This window comes from Pezoporus wallicus, unplaced genomic scaffold (genome assembly GCF_028554395.1).
Source record: "Pezoporus wallicus isolate ANWC-B61680 ecotype Strahan unplaced genomic scaffold, APGP_CSIRO_Pwel_v1 contig_4131, whole genome shotgun sequence".
In the NCBI taxonomy this organism is placed as follows: domain Eukaryota; kingdom Metazoa; phylum Chordata; class Aves; order Psittaciformes; family Psittacidae; genus Pezoporus; species Pezoporus wallicus.
In genome coordinates, this window is record NW_026641950.1 from 6,427,857 (window position 1) to 6,445,311 (window position 17,455).

The window sequence follows — 17,455 nt, forward strand, 5'->3', positions numbered from 1 at the left end:
CACCTTATGATGTCATGGTCAGTATATAAAGCTGGTGGAAGAAGGAGGAAGAGGCGGGGACATCTGGAGTCATCATGTTTATCTTCTCAAGTTAACATTACATGTGATGGAGCCCTGCTTTCCTGGAGATGGCTGAACTCATGCCTGCTGATGGGAAATCGTGAATTCATTCCTTGTTTTGCTTTGCTTTACTTGCACATGTGGCTTTTGTTTTACTTATTAAACTGTCTTTATCTCAACCCATAAGTTTTCTCACTTTTCCAATTCTCTCACCCATCCTGATGCAAGGGGGCAACTGTGTGGTGCTTCGCTGCTGGCTGGGTTTAAACCACAGCAGTAGAAGACAACGTTCATGGCAAAAGTCTTTGGGGCAGAAAGCAGAGGAGAAGCCCTTTGCTGGCTGCAACTACATCACTGACTAATGGAGGACAAAAGAGCAGTTTGTTTTGAGCAGTCTGCGATGGTTCTAGGACCATATGGCCACATTGCATGAGCACTGGCAGTCAAGATCACACCAGCTGCCAGTCCTATGTGTGTCTATACATCTAAACTTAAAAGGCAATGCAGTGAAGATTTCTGTACCAACACCCCAAAGTGCTTTGCTGCTGCTGCCAAAATTCCCTGTACATGTCAAATGCAAGGGGTTCCTCATGTCCACACTGCCACTGGGGCATAGGGGATGGTGTCCTGGCAAGACACTGAGAAGAAAACTCCTTTGAATTTGTCCTCACTGCACTAGAGTGTGTACATGTGAACCCAAGTACAGAGATGTCAAGCTCTCACCCGAAAAACAACCACACCAACACACCAGATCACTACCATAGATGCAGCTCCGGTTCTCCTCCTCTACACTTTGATGAGAATAGCTCCATATTCACAAAGAAATGCAGAAGTATACCTACAAAGAGATCAATCAGAGCCAGGTGCGATTTTAATTGTTCTTCAAATGTTTCCCTACAAATGTATTTAAAGAAAGAAAGACCCTTCAACCATTGAAGAGTGAATCCTAGCATGGTCTTACCTCAGCTTCATATCTGACTCCCTTATTGCCACTATGTCAGAACAATTCATAACCTTTCTATATTTGTTTGTACCCTACAAAACCCTTTTTGCATATTTTCCTCGTAGACAGGAGAGAGAGGCACAGAGACATTCCTCTGTTTGGTTGAGACCCATAGCAGAGAGGACAACTGAGTAAAAATCTTTGCAGTAGCAAGGCCCACAGTGCCATTATCTTTCAGACTTCTGGTAAATACACACAGACTTGATTAGCACTATACTATAGTATAAAATTCATACATGAAAATATACTTGTGAGAGTAATTCAATTATCTTCCACTTGCCTGTTTGCTGAATTTTCTCAATTTTCCTCAGTAAGCATAAAAGCTTTCAAAATTTTATTATCAGCTTAACAGGTTATTCCATTGCATTTAACAGCCTTAGTTGTTTCAAGGATTTCCTGATGCCTTCTGAACTGCTATTTGATGCCATTTTGCAAATAAAACAGCTTAGGGGATTGGTAACAGGATACAGGGCCTACGCTTGCAGGTCTGTGATGGTCATCTACCTTCTGTCAATACCGATTACAGTAATGTGTGGTTGCTTGTTGAAAATAGATTGGAATTCCAACTCTTGTTGGCTAATTGACAGCAACTGCATCAGAAACTACCCTGACAACTGACATCTAACTTGTGATGCCTCAATGAAATGGGTAAAAGAAGAAGTACTAGACTCCATTTTATCCTTCTGGGACAGGGTTGGATCACTAGATAATTTGTGGAATTACATACTACCCGTAGTCAATGACCAAATAAGGAACTTCACTTTACAGGATTGTCAATCTATCACCCTTCAGGAGCATTAAGTTCACTTAAAAAAATTAACTTTAGAAGAAAAGGATGTTATTGCTTTTACTGAGGTCACTGAAAGGGTAAGACCATTCTCAGTGATGCTAATGTGAAGGCACAGGGGTGACATGAGTTAATTGCAGTTACCACTCTATTATTGATTTATACTCTCCTGACATTTACAGAGAAATAAAATAGTTTACATTTTATACACTCTCACAAAATATAAGCCACAGAAACTACTGCAGAGAGTTGGACTTCAAATTGTTGAAATTGTTACATGCTGTCAGAGTTTAATTCCAGCCAGTGACTAAGCACCTCACAGCCACTCACTCACTCCCCACCCCCCTGGTGGGAGTGGGAGGAGAATCCGAAAAAAGTAAAACCCATGGCTTGAGATAAGAAACTCAGCCTGGTTCAGTTTTAATTGTTCAGAAACAATTTAACAATTAAAATAGTAAAATTAATAGTAATAAATAATATATAATGAATAACTATTGGACAGTAAATAGTAAATAATAATAATAATCATAATACTAAAAGACAGGAATAAAAACCAAGAAAGACAAGTGATGCACCATACAATTGCCTACCACTTGCTGACTGATGCTCATCTGATCCCCAGGCAGCAACCAATGGCTCCTGACCACCTACCCCCAGCTTACATACTGGGCATGATATGCTGTGGTATGGAACACCCCTTTGTCTAGTTCAGGTCAAGTATCCTGTCTGCTCTCTCCTGGATTCTTGTGTCCCTCCTCACTGGCAGAGCATGAGAGACTGAAAAGTCCTTGATTAGTTTAAGTGCTACTTATCAACAACTAAAACACCTCGGTGTGTTAGCAGCATTATTCTTATACTAAATTCAAAAAACAGCACTGCATAAGCTTGTCCTGTTTTCAGCTGTAACAGTTATTTTTCTTCCTATTAGCTGTCTAACACTTTTTAAGGAAATAAAACTGTAATTTTATCCCGGCCAAAATCAGGATGCATGCAAAGGAACTAAATTATGAAAATACATAATTTCTTCTCTATATTTCCTTCCATGAAGCATTATAACTACAATTAGGGATTTTGAATGAAAGCAAGGAGAGGGGATCTCTCTACAGAAAGACTTATATGAAGCTATGTTCATACAGAAATATTCTGCCTCTGTGACTAGCACAAGCCTTGTAATTGAGGTCCAGAAGAGGGCTGCATAAAAGTATTTCAGCAAGTGTTTTACTTCACATATATTTGAGTTTCCAAAAGTAACATGAAACATGGATATAGCTGAATTGGTGTAAATTTATCTGTTTGAACTCTGACAGTAACTCTAAAACATGTAAATAGCTGTTCTATTGCTTCTTTTTCCAGCCTGGTAATGGTTTGGTCACTTTTCTTCATTCACAAGTCAGTTTAAGAGACTTTTTGAGAGCAAGATTTCTCAAGAAGCTTCATCTGAAATTTTCTGCAGCTCTAGGGCTCATTCGAGATTCATGTTTCTGAATACCCTTCCCTGTTTCATACAGTATAGTATGATGAAGGGTATACAGCAGCGATGCTCCAGAAGAGAAGCAAGTCTGAAATTCACCTCATAGTACAAATCTCACACCCTGAGGTTCAAATGCAGTGACAAAATATGGATCTGGTGCACACCAATAGTTCAGATGAAACACAGGTCCTGGAAAAGTAGGTTCTTGTGCGCATGGTTTCTATCAAGCACCTGAAAAATGTATCTTGGGTCTACTTACACATGTGTGCTAGACCTGTGTGGAGCATGCAGCTTCCTCTTCAGTGAGTCTGGGGCCTCTTTTGTTTATTGCGTGAGTATGGCCTTCTCCCCAGAACTTCTCTTTGTCCCAGTGCGAGAAACATCTCATTATACCATACATGAATCAGGAACTAGAACAGAAAAAAGCCTAAAAACTTGGCAAAATATCACACAGTAAGTCTACTGATAAAGCAGAGGAAGTAATGCAGCTAAACAAATGTATAAACATATACAGAGATCATCCCTCAACGACAAATCAGCTGTTCCATGATGACGGTAGCATAGACAACAAAGAAGCAGCTGTTCCCCAAGGACATCATTTCAGAGAATCCACTGTATTCCACACTAGGGAGAGAATTTCCTTTCAATGTATCCATTTTCATGTTCCCAGCATGCCTCTTTTGGTTTACATCTTTTTTATTACAGAGGCAAACCAATAACTCTTAAACCAGCTATTTTGTGATAAGTTTGATGCATTCAATTTCTTCTAACCAATACATCATCCTGATTTAAATGGTCTTTTTGTTTCCTTCTCTCAGGGAAAGGTGGACACTTGCAAATTCACTCATGTTAGCATGCTATCAAACTGCACATAGAAACTTTCTAGCAAAAAACAATCTGAGCACTTCAGTAAAACATCCTGCTGTCAAGCTGGCAAAAATGTGCATCTATCTCTCCCATTCCTTGAGAGAAAATGCTTGTTTGCATGAATCAGTATGAGAAAATACACTGAAAGCTAGGAATTATTTATTTATATAGTGTGATGTGATTTATGGGGTGTGGGTTTTTTTTATTGTGACCTCAACATTTTTCCTGGGCTTAGTCACTGAAGTTTACAAATTATTTTACAGGTAAATATATTGTCTCTCAGCAATGATAAGTCTTTATTAAGCTTTTAGTTTCATGAAAAAAAATTAAATAAATCACAAATTTAGGTTCATCATCTAGAATATAAGAATGCCCATACTGTAATTAGGTTTTAGGTTAGACGTAAGGGAGACTGCATTGTATCACACAGTTCTTACTGAAAATGTAAATGTGGAGTTCTGGATCTATAGCTATGTTCAATAGCAGTATTAAGAAAAACTTACTAAAATGACATTCTTTTTTTTATTACTATAGAAATAAAAAAATACTTATTAGTATAAATATTAACATAGGGTTTGATCTGAATGTTGCTGTGCTGTGTACAGAGTATGGGGAATATAAAAGAATCACAGCTGTAGCTGCATTCTTACTAACTTTGGTAATTATATGAGTACATAGAAGGCTGAGGTACATGTAAAACAGCCTACTCCTGAATTTGGTCACTTCAGAACTTGAAGATAGACAGCAGCTCTCCCTCTCACAGATGATTTAGAAAAATTCTTTACTCTAGTGAGGGCGGTGAGGCACTGGAACAGGTTGCCCAGAGAAGTTGTGGGTTCCTCAAAAACAGGCAAGGCCAGGTTGGATGGTGCTTTGAGCAACCTGGTCTGGCAGAAGGTGTTCCTGCCCATGGTATGGGTCTGGAACTAGATGATCATGACTAGAAGGTCCCTTTCAACCTAAACCATTCTATGATTCTATGATGACTTTATGATTAAAGTTATACCTTCAGGAACTCCAATACTGTAATTAACTGTCATAGTTTAAGCCCAGCCAGCAACTCAGAACCCAGGACATTAACCCAAAACACAACTACTCACCTTCTGCTGCAATCTTCCAGTCCTCTTTTGATCTGTATTTTGAAGGTAATATCCCCTCTTAGAATCATAGAATAGTTAGGGTTGGAAAGGACCTTAAGATCATCTAGTTCCAGCCCCCTTGCCATGGGCAGGGACACCTCATACTAAACCATGGTACCCAAGGCTCTGTCCAACCTGGCTTTAACACTGCCAGGGATGGAGCATTCACAATTCCCTTGGGCAACCCATACCAGTGCCTCGCCACCCTTACAGTAAAGAACTTCTTCCTTATAAGATTCCATATTCTTAGATCTCCTGTCTGTCATGGTTTAAGTCCAGTCAGTAATTCAGAACCACATAGTCGCTCTCTCACTCCCCCTTCCCTTCCTCCACCCCAGCTCCCAGAGGCACAGGGAGGAGAATCGAAAGAATGTAACTCCCACGGGTTGAGATAAGAACAGTCCAGTAACTAAGGTATAACACTACTGCTACCAATAATAATAAGCGAAATAACAAGGGAAAAGAATAAAAATGCTCATCACCTGCAGACCAATAAACAGCCTGACTGAGCAGTGATTTACCCCTTTTGGGTAATTGCCCCCAGTTTATATACTGGGCATGACATGCTGTGGTATGGAATACCTCTTTGGCTAGTTTGGGTCAGGTGTCCTGTGTCTGCTTCCTCCTGGCTTCTCCTCCTCCCTGGCAGAGCATAAGACTCAGAAAGTCCTTGGTCAGAGTACACATTACTGAGCAGCAACTAAAAACATTGGTGTTATCAGCGCTGTTCCCAGGCTGAAAGTCAAAACCACAGCACTGCACCAGCCACCAAGAAAAACGACTGCCACCACTGAACCCCAAACACTATTGTAACTGCATACCTACCCAGTACTATTAGAATCATCTGATTAAAAAGCAAACAAGTCAACATAATTAAAGTTAAGCTGGATCATTGTGATACGGTTGGTGGCAGCTTTCAGCTAGACAGTGGATAACCTAGGAAGAAGTCCTTGGAGCAAAGGTGGAACTGTCATGGCTCTTCAGCACTCGCCCCTGTCAAGCCCTTTGGCCTCATTTGCTGTGGCCAGCACTCAGGCCTTCTTCTGCACTAGACATCCGAGCCATGAGCTGACTGTGTTGGAGCAACTAAAATGCACCCAGTTCCACTGAAACCAGCCAGGAGGAGTTGGCTTGCATTTTCCAAAAACAGCACTGCCCAGCTGCTGATCTGTGAATTGCCATGGTATGGACGGATGAAGAAGAATTTAAGAGGTAACTAAGAAAAGTAAATAAAACTACAAACATTGACATGAGTCTGCACCTCCATCAAAAAGGTGGTGATCTAAAACTGGAATAAGTTAAAAAACATTCTTTTAAACAATTTAGCACCCAAAATGTGCTCCTAAGCTGTTCTGTAGTTTTTTTAATTCAGTGCCAAGCACAAGGCATTCTGAGGGGCTATAAAAATAGCTGGTACACTTTAACACTTAAGCAGAGTTGAACTGTCTCATCTTCTTTGTTTCTATGTGAGCATAAAAATAGCCCAGACAGACCACTTATTTTACGACATTATTATTAACCCAGACAAATGGAATTTGTTAAATGGTTCATTAGACTTCTAGGGTGCTTGCTATCCACAGAGCCCAGCTGAAAATACTGAGGAAATTTTCATCAACTGATGTCATGGAGACTGGATTATCCCCAATTCTCAGCAAAAGATGATTTTCATATGCCATGTTTACACTGTCAGTATCAATGTATACACTCTGTTTATCAGTGTGCACAGCGTGAATTATGCCCACTTATCAGTAAAAGATCTTCTTTTGCCCCGCCTACATTTTGAATTCAATCATCCCTAACTAAATCTACTTCGTGTATCAGATGCATGAGCTGTTAATCTCTGTTCCAACCTGTTGCAGTTTTGCTGTGTACTCATATTGTTCAAATCTCTTCCAGCAGCAATGTTCTCTGTTTACCTACGCTACAGTTCCCAAGGTATCTCCCAAGACCTGGGATGCAGTCTAAGGCCACTAGTGCATGCCCAGAAATAAAGGGAGATGTCTCCACTTGAGTAAGGATCATTTCAGAATAGCCCATACTGAACAGAGCATGTAGACTAGCAGATTTGTATCCACGGAAATTGCCATGCATAGAAACCTTCTGATCACTTTTATAAATTAGCATGAGGTACATTCTAAATCATGTGAATGACATAAAATAATGATAGAACTATACACTTCCCAAGCACAGACCAAGCAACAAATCTTTACAACGTTGATCTGCTATGACCACTGCTTTTAGATATGGTATATTGAAGTTCTCACAATAGCTACGAAGTATTTTTCATTTTATCTTTTGTTCATGCATGCATCTTGACTGTATTTTGGGAGGAAAATAATAGCAGTTTGCATAAAGCATACCATGAACATGGCCTGCATTAAACAAGATCAAAATAGTGTCTCCAAATATGCACTTACTGTTTTCATCTGGAGAATCATTTTCATTATATTCTCATTGTATCAGTAACTGTGTTTGTGCTTCTGAGCCCTTATTTCAGCTTTAGCCTGGCAGGATTTTTAATCAGAAAAACAAACACAGCGAAGCATGATTTGCACCTCCACATGCTCACTACCGTTACGTTAATGACAATGTCCTTGATGATGACGTGTCCCCACCCATAATTTGCATGATCGGAAAATGTGCTTTTTCCGGGGAAGAAGTTAACAGTATCACTGGCATGGGTTAGGTGGAACAAACAGGACGGAGACTGGGTTCTTATACTTTATTTAGCAGTCTATCTACATGATGAACATTTGTGGGGTAAAAGGGTCAAGATGGGTGCGTGGGCATGAAGGAAGTATTCGGGAAGCATGAAGTCTTTCGGCTGCCGATCATTTCCTTTTCCTCTGCAATACATTGGAGGCCTCGTGTGGAACACTTCGGCAGGCGGCACGACTTTGCTGTTTCTCGCTTACAGGCAGCCGCTCCCGGCTAGGGCTGCAGCTCCGCTTCGCTCCAGCTGCGGGCACGCTGCAGTTCTGCTGCGCTCGTCCGCGGTGGCGGAGGCGGCGGGGGCCGAGGGCAGCAGCAGCAGGAGGCGGGCAGCCGCGGGGAGTCTGCGGGCAGCCGTGGGGAGTCTGCGGGCAGCAGCAGGGGTCTGCGGGCAGCAGCGCAGCAGCGGTGGATAGGGCGGTTCGGCGCCGCTAGGTGGCACGGCTGGGTCTCCCACGCCGCCCGCGCCCCGCTGCAGCCGCCGCTGCCCTGTCCGTCCCGGCGCTCCCCCCCCCGCCTCCTCAAAAGCGCAGCCCCCCTTCATACCGTCAGACACAGAGGGGCAGCGGGAGCCCCCCCTCGCCTCCCTCCTCACTCCACCGCTAATGAGGGGAACGGCCGCGGGGAGGGCGCCGCAAATCATTTTAAAAGAGTGGCGGAAAATTACCATGGGCGACCGCCACGAGGCTGGTTTTGTTTCTTCGCTCTCGCAGTAAACTCTTGTAATCTGCAGTCATTAGCATAATCTTCAAAGATCTTTAGGGGGATAATCTTTAAAATGCCTGGGGTGCTGGCTTGTGAGACTTCTAAATAGAATATCATTGGAGGAGCGTCAATACCCTCTGAGGGGTCTTCCAATTCGAGGGGTACCTCTCCGCCTTCTGCAGTGGCGGACAGTAATGTAATCTCCGCCTTGACGGGGGTCAGGAGAGCACTGCAGCTCTGAATACTCAAATCTGCTCTCTCGTGGGCTTTTAATTGATGAGGGGGAAAGGCATAGATTTCCCTCGAAGTTTACTTTTCGTCAAGGGTAATTATCTCACTTGCATTTGAACTCTTCGGGAGACTACAGTTAGTTTCTAAGCAGTTGATTCCTCTGCCTGAAATCTATAGCTCTTTTGTGTGAACCTTCAGAGCTCTGGAAATGAACAACCCAACCCGCGGTTTACAGAAATGTTCATTGCAGTGAAGGGCGTGTTCGGAGAATACAAACAGCACCCACAGATAGTTGCCAAGGGCACCTAATACATCTTTGCATTACACCTTGAACCAGTCTGCCCATATCAGCGAGTTTTTATTGCACGGATCATAAATGATCGTAAAGTCTGAAAATCTTTCACGAAATCCTGGCAATTAAGAGTTTAGCCAGAGAATCTCTAAAGAAAGCAGAGTCTCTTAATATTTCAGCTCTTGAAATCGGTTCCTAGCCGAGTGGTGCCGGTGTAATCTCAGGATTCGGAGTTTAAAGGTGTTTATAGCTTCTCATTTTCTTTTGAAAAACGCACTTTCTCTCTGACCCTGTTTTTCGAAGCAAGGAAACACGGAGACATTAGTTAGTACCAGAATGCCAGGTGCTGTCTGATCAGGGGGAGGGGAAAGGGCTCTGCAGAAGCCAGCTCTAACTCTCCCTGCCAGAACCTGTAAAATTAGACCGCGTTTCCCATGTACGGTTTCAGGTAACCACATGAAACTAGCTGTTTCTTTAAACCGGTTTGGTCCTGATCGTTTCCTGTATTGTGCTTTTAAAGCCAGAAGCAGCCCATGACCCTAAGTGACTATGGTTCGCGGCGGCCGTTTAGATGCTTTTTGAAGGCACGTCGGGGTCCTTTATCAGTCGTGTTAACAAAGAAAACGCGCTTGCCTGAAGATGGGAAAGTTTTTCAAGAGAAGCTCCTGCTAGGAGACAAGTGCCTGGTTCCCCATAAATGATTTACAAGAGATGGATCAGTAACAGGGAAAAAGCAGCCCAGGGGAGGAAGAGCGAGAAAGGGAGGGAGGGCACACAAACAGTTGCTTCACCGGCGGGTTAATGATACCGGAATGAAGCGAGCGGAGTCCGGGCGGATTGCCGCGATGAGCGGCTGCCCGCCCCGGCCCCGCCGCCAACAAGGTCAGCCCCGGCAGGTCCCCTTCTCTCTCCGAATAATCTGTCGGGCGAGGGAGGACAAACGCTGGTTGGAGCAGGTCGGTGAAGGGCAGACCCGGGCAGAGGTGGCAGAGCGTTGCGCTGCGGGAGCGTACCGCACTGGGCGCCCGCGGGGACTAAGGGGCTGCGGCCACAGCCAGAAGCAGCCAGGTGCTTAAAGGGGCTTCTCCAAATTGACACAGAAACTGAACTGCCTGGAACTTCCCCCTTGAGGTTAACGCCTGGAAATATTCGTTACCTCCCCTGCAGAAGGCAACCTAGGTTTCTGCCCCTAACTTCAGTCCTCTCTCCTAGCCCTGCCTTCCGGGACGTAGTTAGAGAGAAGTGTGCTAAGCAAAAAGGGCATCTCCTCTCCCTGATGGCCCAGCCAGTGATTTCAGGAATCCTGGGCAGAAGGTCCCCGCCGCTGCCCCAGTGCCTTGGTGCTCCACCCTCAGCGGATGAAGGGGGGGAGCAGGACTGGATGGGGCGGGAGCCCCCAACCCTGGGGGAAGAAGGAGGGACCCCCGGGGACGGGCGCCCGGGCAATTCACAGCTCTTCGGGCTGTCGCATGATTTCATCGTGGAGGTGACACGTGAAAATGCTGCTTCAGAGGTAGTAGTGGCAGCGAGGTGACCGTCAGGGGACTCTATGCTGCCCCCCACTCTACCTCAAAAACGTTGATAACTAAAAGAGGCAACCACTTCATAAAAACCATTTAAGAAACGCCGAAGTCGAAATGAAAACCACTAGTTACATTAAGGTTAAATCAAATGTGGCCTTATGTGATGAGAAATAGGCTCAAATATTCTCGCACATGAAAGAAATTCCATTTACTATTCTGCAAGCTATTTGCTTTTGGCACGAAGCAGTACCTTTCCCACAGAAATAATAATAATAACGTTTCTATACGCTTGAGGTGATTGGAATATTGGGCGGCCCCCCTCCAGACTCAAGTGTGGAAATACAGTGGATGCAGATGACCACATGGCTTTAGCATGCTAACTTTATTCTAATTAAAACAGCAAATAAACTCTCACCAGTTCTCTGTAGTCACCCAAGAAAACTGGTTATTAGCCCACGGCATATGGCCGAGATGCTCAGAAGAGGGGTAAAAACCAGCCCCCGTGTAAGTGACGGTCGCTTTTTACAGCGGGTATTTGCGCCTGCGGATTGCTCCGAGGCGCGCTGTAGCCAGCAGCAGTAACGTTTATTTCACTGTCAGCGCTGCCCTTGCCTGCAGTATTTTATCTGCGGCGGGAGATGGGCAAGAACTCCTCAGGAAGAAGTATTCCTCGCGACTTTTACTGGTCTTTTAAAAACACCTTTGAAATAACACTGGAGGGCTTTGGTTATATTTACACCTTCCCTGTGGCTATCTGGGCAGTTATTTCCAGTGGTTATTAATGGTTCGTGGGGGGGGGGGGGGGAGGGGGAATTGTGAAGAAAATTTCCCTTTGTTCCTTCCAAATGACAATCGAAACCACCTAGGAACTGGATCCAGAGTTTCCATTGGCAAACTCTGGCAATGAGGAATTGGCCAGCTTAACGAGATACTGCAACATGGAGAGGTACCACCGGTACGAAAGTAGAGGAAATTCGCTGATCTCCACACTGGGGAAACCAGTCAGTCACCGGCCGCGTTCAGAGACTGGAGAAAGGGAACATTTTTCATATTTTTTTTTTCTTTCAATTTCCTTCCTGTGTAGAGCTCTCCTGTGAGAGTGTCGTTAAATCACTGCCACGGGCGTGCCATGGAGCCAGGCACGTTCACGCACCCACGCGAGGCATTTCCTTTTCACAGGGACTTTCTTTAGGCGTTCTTACATGGGAACTTCTTCCAAATAGCCTGCTCTCACGCCTCCGAGAAGGCCCCCCCGGGATTATATTTGGAGTGACAACACCACACCTTCAGTGCCTTGAATTATTTTCTTCCTTCCTAATGCCTCCGTGGGTGTAAGCTGGTGATACCATAGGCGAGGCGTTAATTATTGTTTCGAGTCTGTGAATGTTCAATATCGGAGGACAGTGACAATTACTATTTTATGAATACTTCCTTGTGTCACGACCTTCCCTAAGAGACCGACGAATTGTCTTCAGCTCAGGGAGCCCAGAGTTTGCAGCGATCCCCGTATTTGGTCCTGTTTCTCTATACCACCGGGCGCCTAACTAAAATAGGGGCGCTCGCCCTCCTCCCAACAGCTTCAGTGCAGCGAAGGGAGCGACATCCTTGAGGTCTGGGTGTAAATCTGTGGCTACCGAACAGGGCGGAGAGCTGAGGACAGCTGAGGACGGCCGGGGGTCACGATTAGCTGGGGCCCCTGCGGGGCGGCTGGTTTTGCCCCCCCGGGGGCAGCGCAGGGCGGCCCTGGGGGGTATTTCCCTTCCCCCGGGGAAACAGCGGGGCAGGGGTAGCATCCCGGCAGCCGGGGGCGCTGCTTTGGAGTCGGGGCACTGGGCCTGCGGGGCAAAGCCCCTACGCGACACCGTGGGCTCTGCCAGCCGCAGGCTAGAGGGGGCGGGTTGAGCTTGGCCGGGCCGGGAGAGCCTGTCCCGCCTCTCGGCGGGACTCGAGCTGCTTGCAGGGCCAGTCGGTGTCGGCAGGAGCGGCTTTCAGTTTTCATTGAGGCTGCTGGTTACTGGTTAACATCCCCACCCACGTTTCAGTTTGTTTAGTAAATCGATCTGATGCTTGGGCTGAGGCTGCTGCACTGTCGCCATTGAGCAAAGTTAATTCCCCCCTCCCCGCTCTCCACATACACACGATCTCTCCTCCTCCTTCCCTCTACAGCATATGGTAAAGACGGTGCCAGCCGCACCAAACAAGTCACGCAGCCCAGCGCCGGGACGCCCGAGGGGAGCCGGGGGGTGCGGGGAGGCAGGAAGCCCGGGGGATGCCGTCTCCCTGAGCCGCAACCGCGCCGCCGGAGGCCGAGGGACGGGGCGGCCCCGCCGGTAAGTTCCCGGGAACTGGAGGCGCCGGCGGCCGCCAAGTGACACCGCCCCGCGCACCCTGCGCAGCCCGCCGCGCCGGAGGGGGCAAGCGTGCAATGTGGGGAAAGTTGACCCTGCCCGTGGGAAAGCGTTCAGGAGCCGCCCTGGGGACATTTCATGTTATACATATTTTACTTTTTAATGTATATATAATATATACTTTTTCCCTCCCCAATACTCCTGGTCACGTGCCCCTGTTGTCAGCGCCCGCGGCGCTCCAGAAGAAACGCACCACTTTGGGCGCAGGCCCCGGGGCGGGGGTCACGGGTGCGTGTCCCGGACGCGGCCGCCCAGCGCAGCACAGTTCCGCTGCGCGCTGCTCTGGTGCGCGCTACTGCGCCCGTGCGAGCCGCCACGGCCCCGGCCCCGGCCCCGGCCCCGGCCCGTGGCTCGAGGACCGGTTGCGGTGCAGGCTGGGTCTGTGCTCTGTCATTTGTGACTCCTTGGAGGCTGAAATCACGACTTTGCACCGGGTTTAGGAGGATTTTCTAATGTCTTTTTTAGTTTTGCCTCCCTGATTTATTTCTTCGCCCTAAGAATGAACTGTGCAGATTTGTTATTGAAGGGCTGCCTGTAGTAATAGCGCTTGGCTGGTGCTGGATGCCTTGATAGAGAATCCTGAAATACTTATTATATACATAATTATATAATTATCAGGGAGAAAATGTCTTAACATGAAAGGGGGAAAGCAAGCAAAGGATGGGGTTTGCAGGTGGACACAGCAGTGTTTCCAGTGTTTTTTTGCATTGTTGCAGGTGCACTGTTTACAGGGTACCTTTGATGAAGGCCAGCTTTCAGATGTCACTCGCACCTGCGAGTTGAACATCTGTTCCTGTACACTGAAATAGAAGGTACAGTCAAGCATTTTGGGAAGTGGACAGGAGGTTGCAACAATAACACTATTCAAAGCCAGTTTTCACATTTGCAACAATGAATACTGTTCCATAGTAAACTATGGCTGTGTTAAATTGGACCTTCCTTTATGTAGGCCTTTTCTTGTACAGTGCTGCACATTCATTTATTTACTGTGATTTTTTATCAAGGACAGTAGGGTACTTTGTAGTACCATCTTTGTTAACTGAGTTAGTGTACAAGACTGACTATGCTACACAGCTGTCAAAGTCCCCAAGTTGCTTAAGTGCTAAAGAAAACTATAAAGTGCTATGTAATTCCCCATATTCCTTAAGAACAGAAGTTCTTACAACTTAGGTAGGAGGCTTATAAAACATTTATATACATGCAGGTGATTTTCAGATGTTATGAACAATATTTTAGTAATTTCATTCTTTTCCTTTTTTTTTTCTAGTCATATGATAAGGGAAAAAGGGATAAAATGCTCAGTAGTCACACAGTTCACACTTCTCGTTATCTTCCAGTCTTTGAAGCACTGACAGGAAAAAAGAATTTTAAAAGCACAATTTCCATTGCCCAGCACTCATCTCCCTGACCTTCTCTTCATATTGAAGTGCACCAGGCTGCCTAAGGCTCACTTCATACACATATTTTAAATAAATAAATAAATAAATAAATATGCTGTTACATTTGTTCATGGTGTTACTGTTTAATTTTAGTAGCTTACACATTTAGACCTATTTCCAATAAACACAGATTTTGTGTTTCCTTAATACGAATCATAACTTTCTTGGCAGCTTCTCTCATATGACTAGGGGAATATCTCTATTTCAAAATTTTATCCTTAGTAGCAGTAGTGTGGAACTAGAGCATTTCAGAGGTCCAGTTTGCATTTACAGGACAGCTATTTTAAGTACTCTTAGGCAGTGTATTGGGGAAAGCTTCAGGTGGCTTGGAGTTACCACTGCCCTCTGTCCTGCATCCCACCAGAGAGGAATACAGGAGGTACAACGAGGAAAATGGAATTCCTGTGGCCTGGCTATAATAGCCAGTTCCTTGGATGGCCAGTTGAAGTTTATTGCTAATTTGCGCATTAAATCCTCTCCAGGCCAGCTTCCTAACAAAAGTGTTCTACTATAAACACATCTTTGCTACACCCGTTCCTCGAGGCATAGCCTAGTATTGCTTGGTCAAATTTGAGTCTCTGAATCAAGTCCTGTTTGATTCCACAGACTTTACCAAACAGCTATGGTAGTGCAAGAACAGAACTCGATCCATGTGGTTGACACAGCTTCTGCTTCAAACTTTGTGGCAGAATTTATATTGTGCGTATGGACTTAATACTACAAGAGACTGATCATATTGTCTCTTCAAGCTTTTTTTTTCGTCTGGGGTGGAAAAATGGTGTCCAGCACATGTCATCGGTGTTATGTAGAAATCTGCATCATGCACATCAATTTCCACTGGCTACTAGAAACAAGACATTACTTTAGAAAATACTGATTCTTCTTAGCAGGTCACTAATTGAAAGAGACTTTCTGGGAAAAAGTAGAAATCAAAACTAGTAGTGTGGTAACCCATGTGACGTTAAAAAACAACTTTTGTCTGATTGCTTTTGTTTATTTGGGAATTGAGCATTACAACAACAATAATCACAACTGATTTAATACGGTATATTGGTGGCATATATGGTATAATGGGGTTCTGAGCTGAGCAGATTGTGCTTTTATATCTGTTAAGTAGCAGGGGCAATGTAGTTTATATATATTAATTGATAAACGGACTCTTTCAGTGCGGAGATCTCTCTCTGTCTTACTCCTCAGTGATTTCAGGGTTCATCTCTTGCTTGCAATTTTTGAAATTTTCTCTGATTTTTTTCTTCTCATTTTTTATTTAAGGAAGTAGGTCAGCTGTTTTAAAGTCTTTCGTTTGTGTCTTTAAAAGCGAATATAAAGCGTGAAAATTAGTTTGGTTTGCCTATGTTGACTCCTGTTGGTACAGAGTACGTAATATTAAATAATTCTGGTAATGTAGACTAGTAATGTAGACTGCTTTAGAATATAAAGAAAATCTTTATTTCTGTGGTAGTTACCTGTTGTACATGGTAATGTGTTCTAATAAAATTTAATTTCTCAGTGAAAGTATCACTGCAACACAAAATAATGTTGTGGGAAGGCATGGCTCTTGGGTTCTAATGTATCTTAATGAATGATGCATTATATAACGTATCATGATGAAAAAACATGGAAACACATTTCTAACAATTAAGGCATTTGAATGTCTTGCAACAGCTTTGATTGAGTCAAATATTTTTCATTTCAAATCCTCAACTTTAAAACAGCACCCCCTGAAAATCAGGTCAGAATGCTGTGTGTAATGTCAGAGCTGAAATCTATCAAACTGAAGGGCTCCAACAACATTTTCAAACCTTTCTCAATTGTCAATTTAAGTTAATTGAAAATGAAAGGTCTCGCTTTCAGGATTGGGCCGTTTAAATAGAAGCCTGCTGCTTTCATTTTGTAGAAGGGCAATCTCCCTCCACATACGTGTTTTTAAAAGGTTCATTCATAATTCTCCCTTCACACTTCTATTGGAAATGACAGAATTCATTATTTTGAGTTCTCGAACTATTTTTCTGCAACTTGGGTGATGAATTGTATGAGATTTACTTCATAACATGGCATGGCAACCCACAAGATTTAAAATTCTCAAGGCTTGATCTGTCTCTTTCTGGCATTCAGCTGGCACAGCCGCAGGAAGCCTCCCTGTGCATCTTCTGCCTGTTACAGAGTAGGAGGTTGGGATTTTTTTATTTAATACTTACCAGGAAAAAGACTCGTACCCTTGCTCGGTAATTCACTAGAGGTATCCAGGCAACAAGGACATACATTACAGTCAGTAGTATACAAGATGTTGTGTGGATTTTTCTTGCCTTCTGTTTAGCTGGGATTCCAACTGCAACAGACATATACAAATAGCACTAATTCCTGTATCCCTAGCATGGTAAAGTTTGCCCCTAGACTTTTATTTTTATCTTACTTGTATTTAGTTCTGTGATGGAAGAGGATTTCTTGATGTGTATGTATGACAATACCTGCTCAAACACAGGGATTTAGCTCAGGCGGGAGAGGGGAGATCTAGCCTCCTTGAAATGACAGATACGATTCAGCTTGCAATTGATAGTGCATCTGTGGCAATGTTGCAATGAGAATCCCCTTTCTGAGAATAATTTTTGCATGAGGTTGCTAGGCTACCCTAGCCTGTTTGTACTTGTCTGAGACAGCAATGTCCATCAGTAACCAGCTACTTTCTAACCAAACTAGGCCTCATTGGCATAAAGTTATGCAGATTCAATTTCCCTTTTTCTTTGTTAAATAAGTTGGTTTGTTTGTTGTTTTTTTTCCCCATTAACTGCTGAGATGTAGAGTCTCAACACTGGGCACA

At 44.3% G+C, this 17,455-nt stretch overlaps 1 protein-coding gene across 3 annotated transcripts in view; it reads left to right on the forward strand.

The window, feature by feature from the left end:
- The first annotated feature begins 12,858 nt into the window (after positions 1-12,858).
- Positions 12,859-17,455, forward strand: part of HNF4G (hepatocyte nuclear factor 4 gamma) — a 62,260-nt gene continuing 57,663 nt past the window's right edge. For 2 of the 3 annotated variants that reach the window (XM_057426190.1, XM_057426192.1), the window contains exon 1: positions 12,859-13,120. The gene's annotated coding sequence lies outside the window, so the exon portion shown is untranslated. Of the gene's footprint in view, positions 13,121-13,187; positions 13,218-17,455 lie in introns of those variants that run through there. The other variant, XM_057426191.1, reaches the window with a different exon arrangement.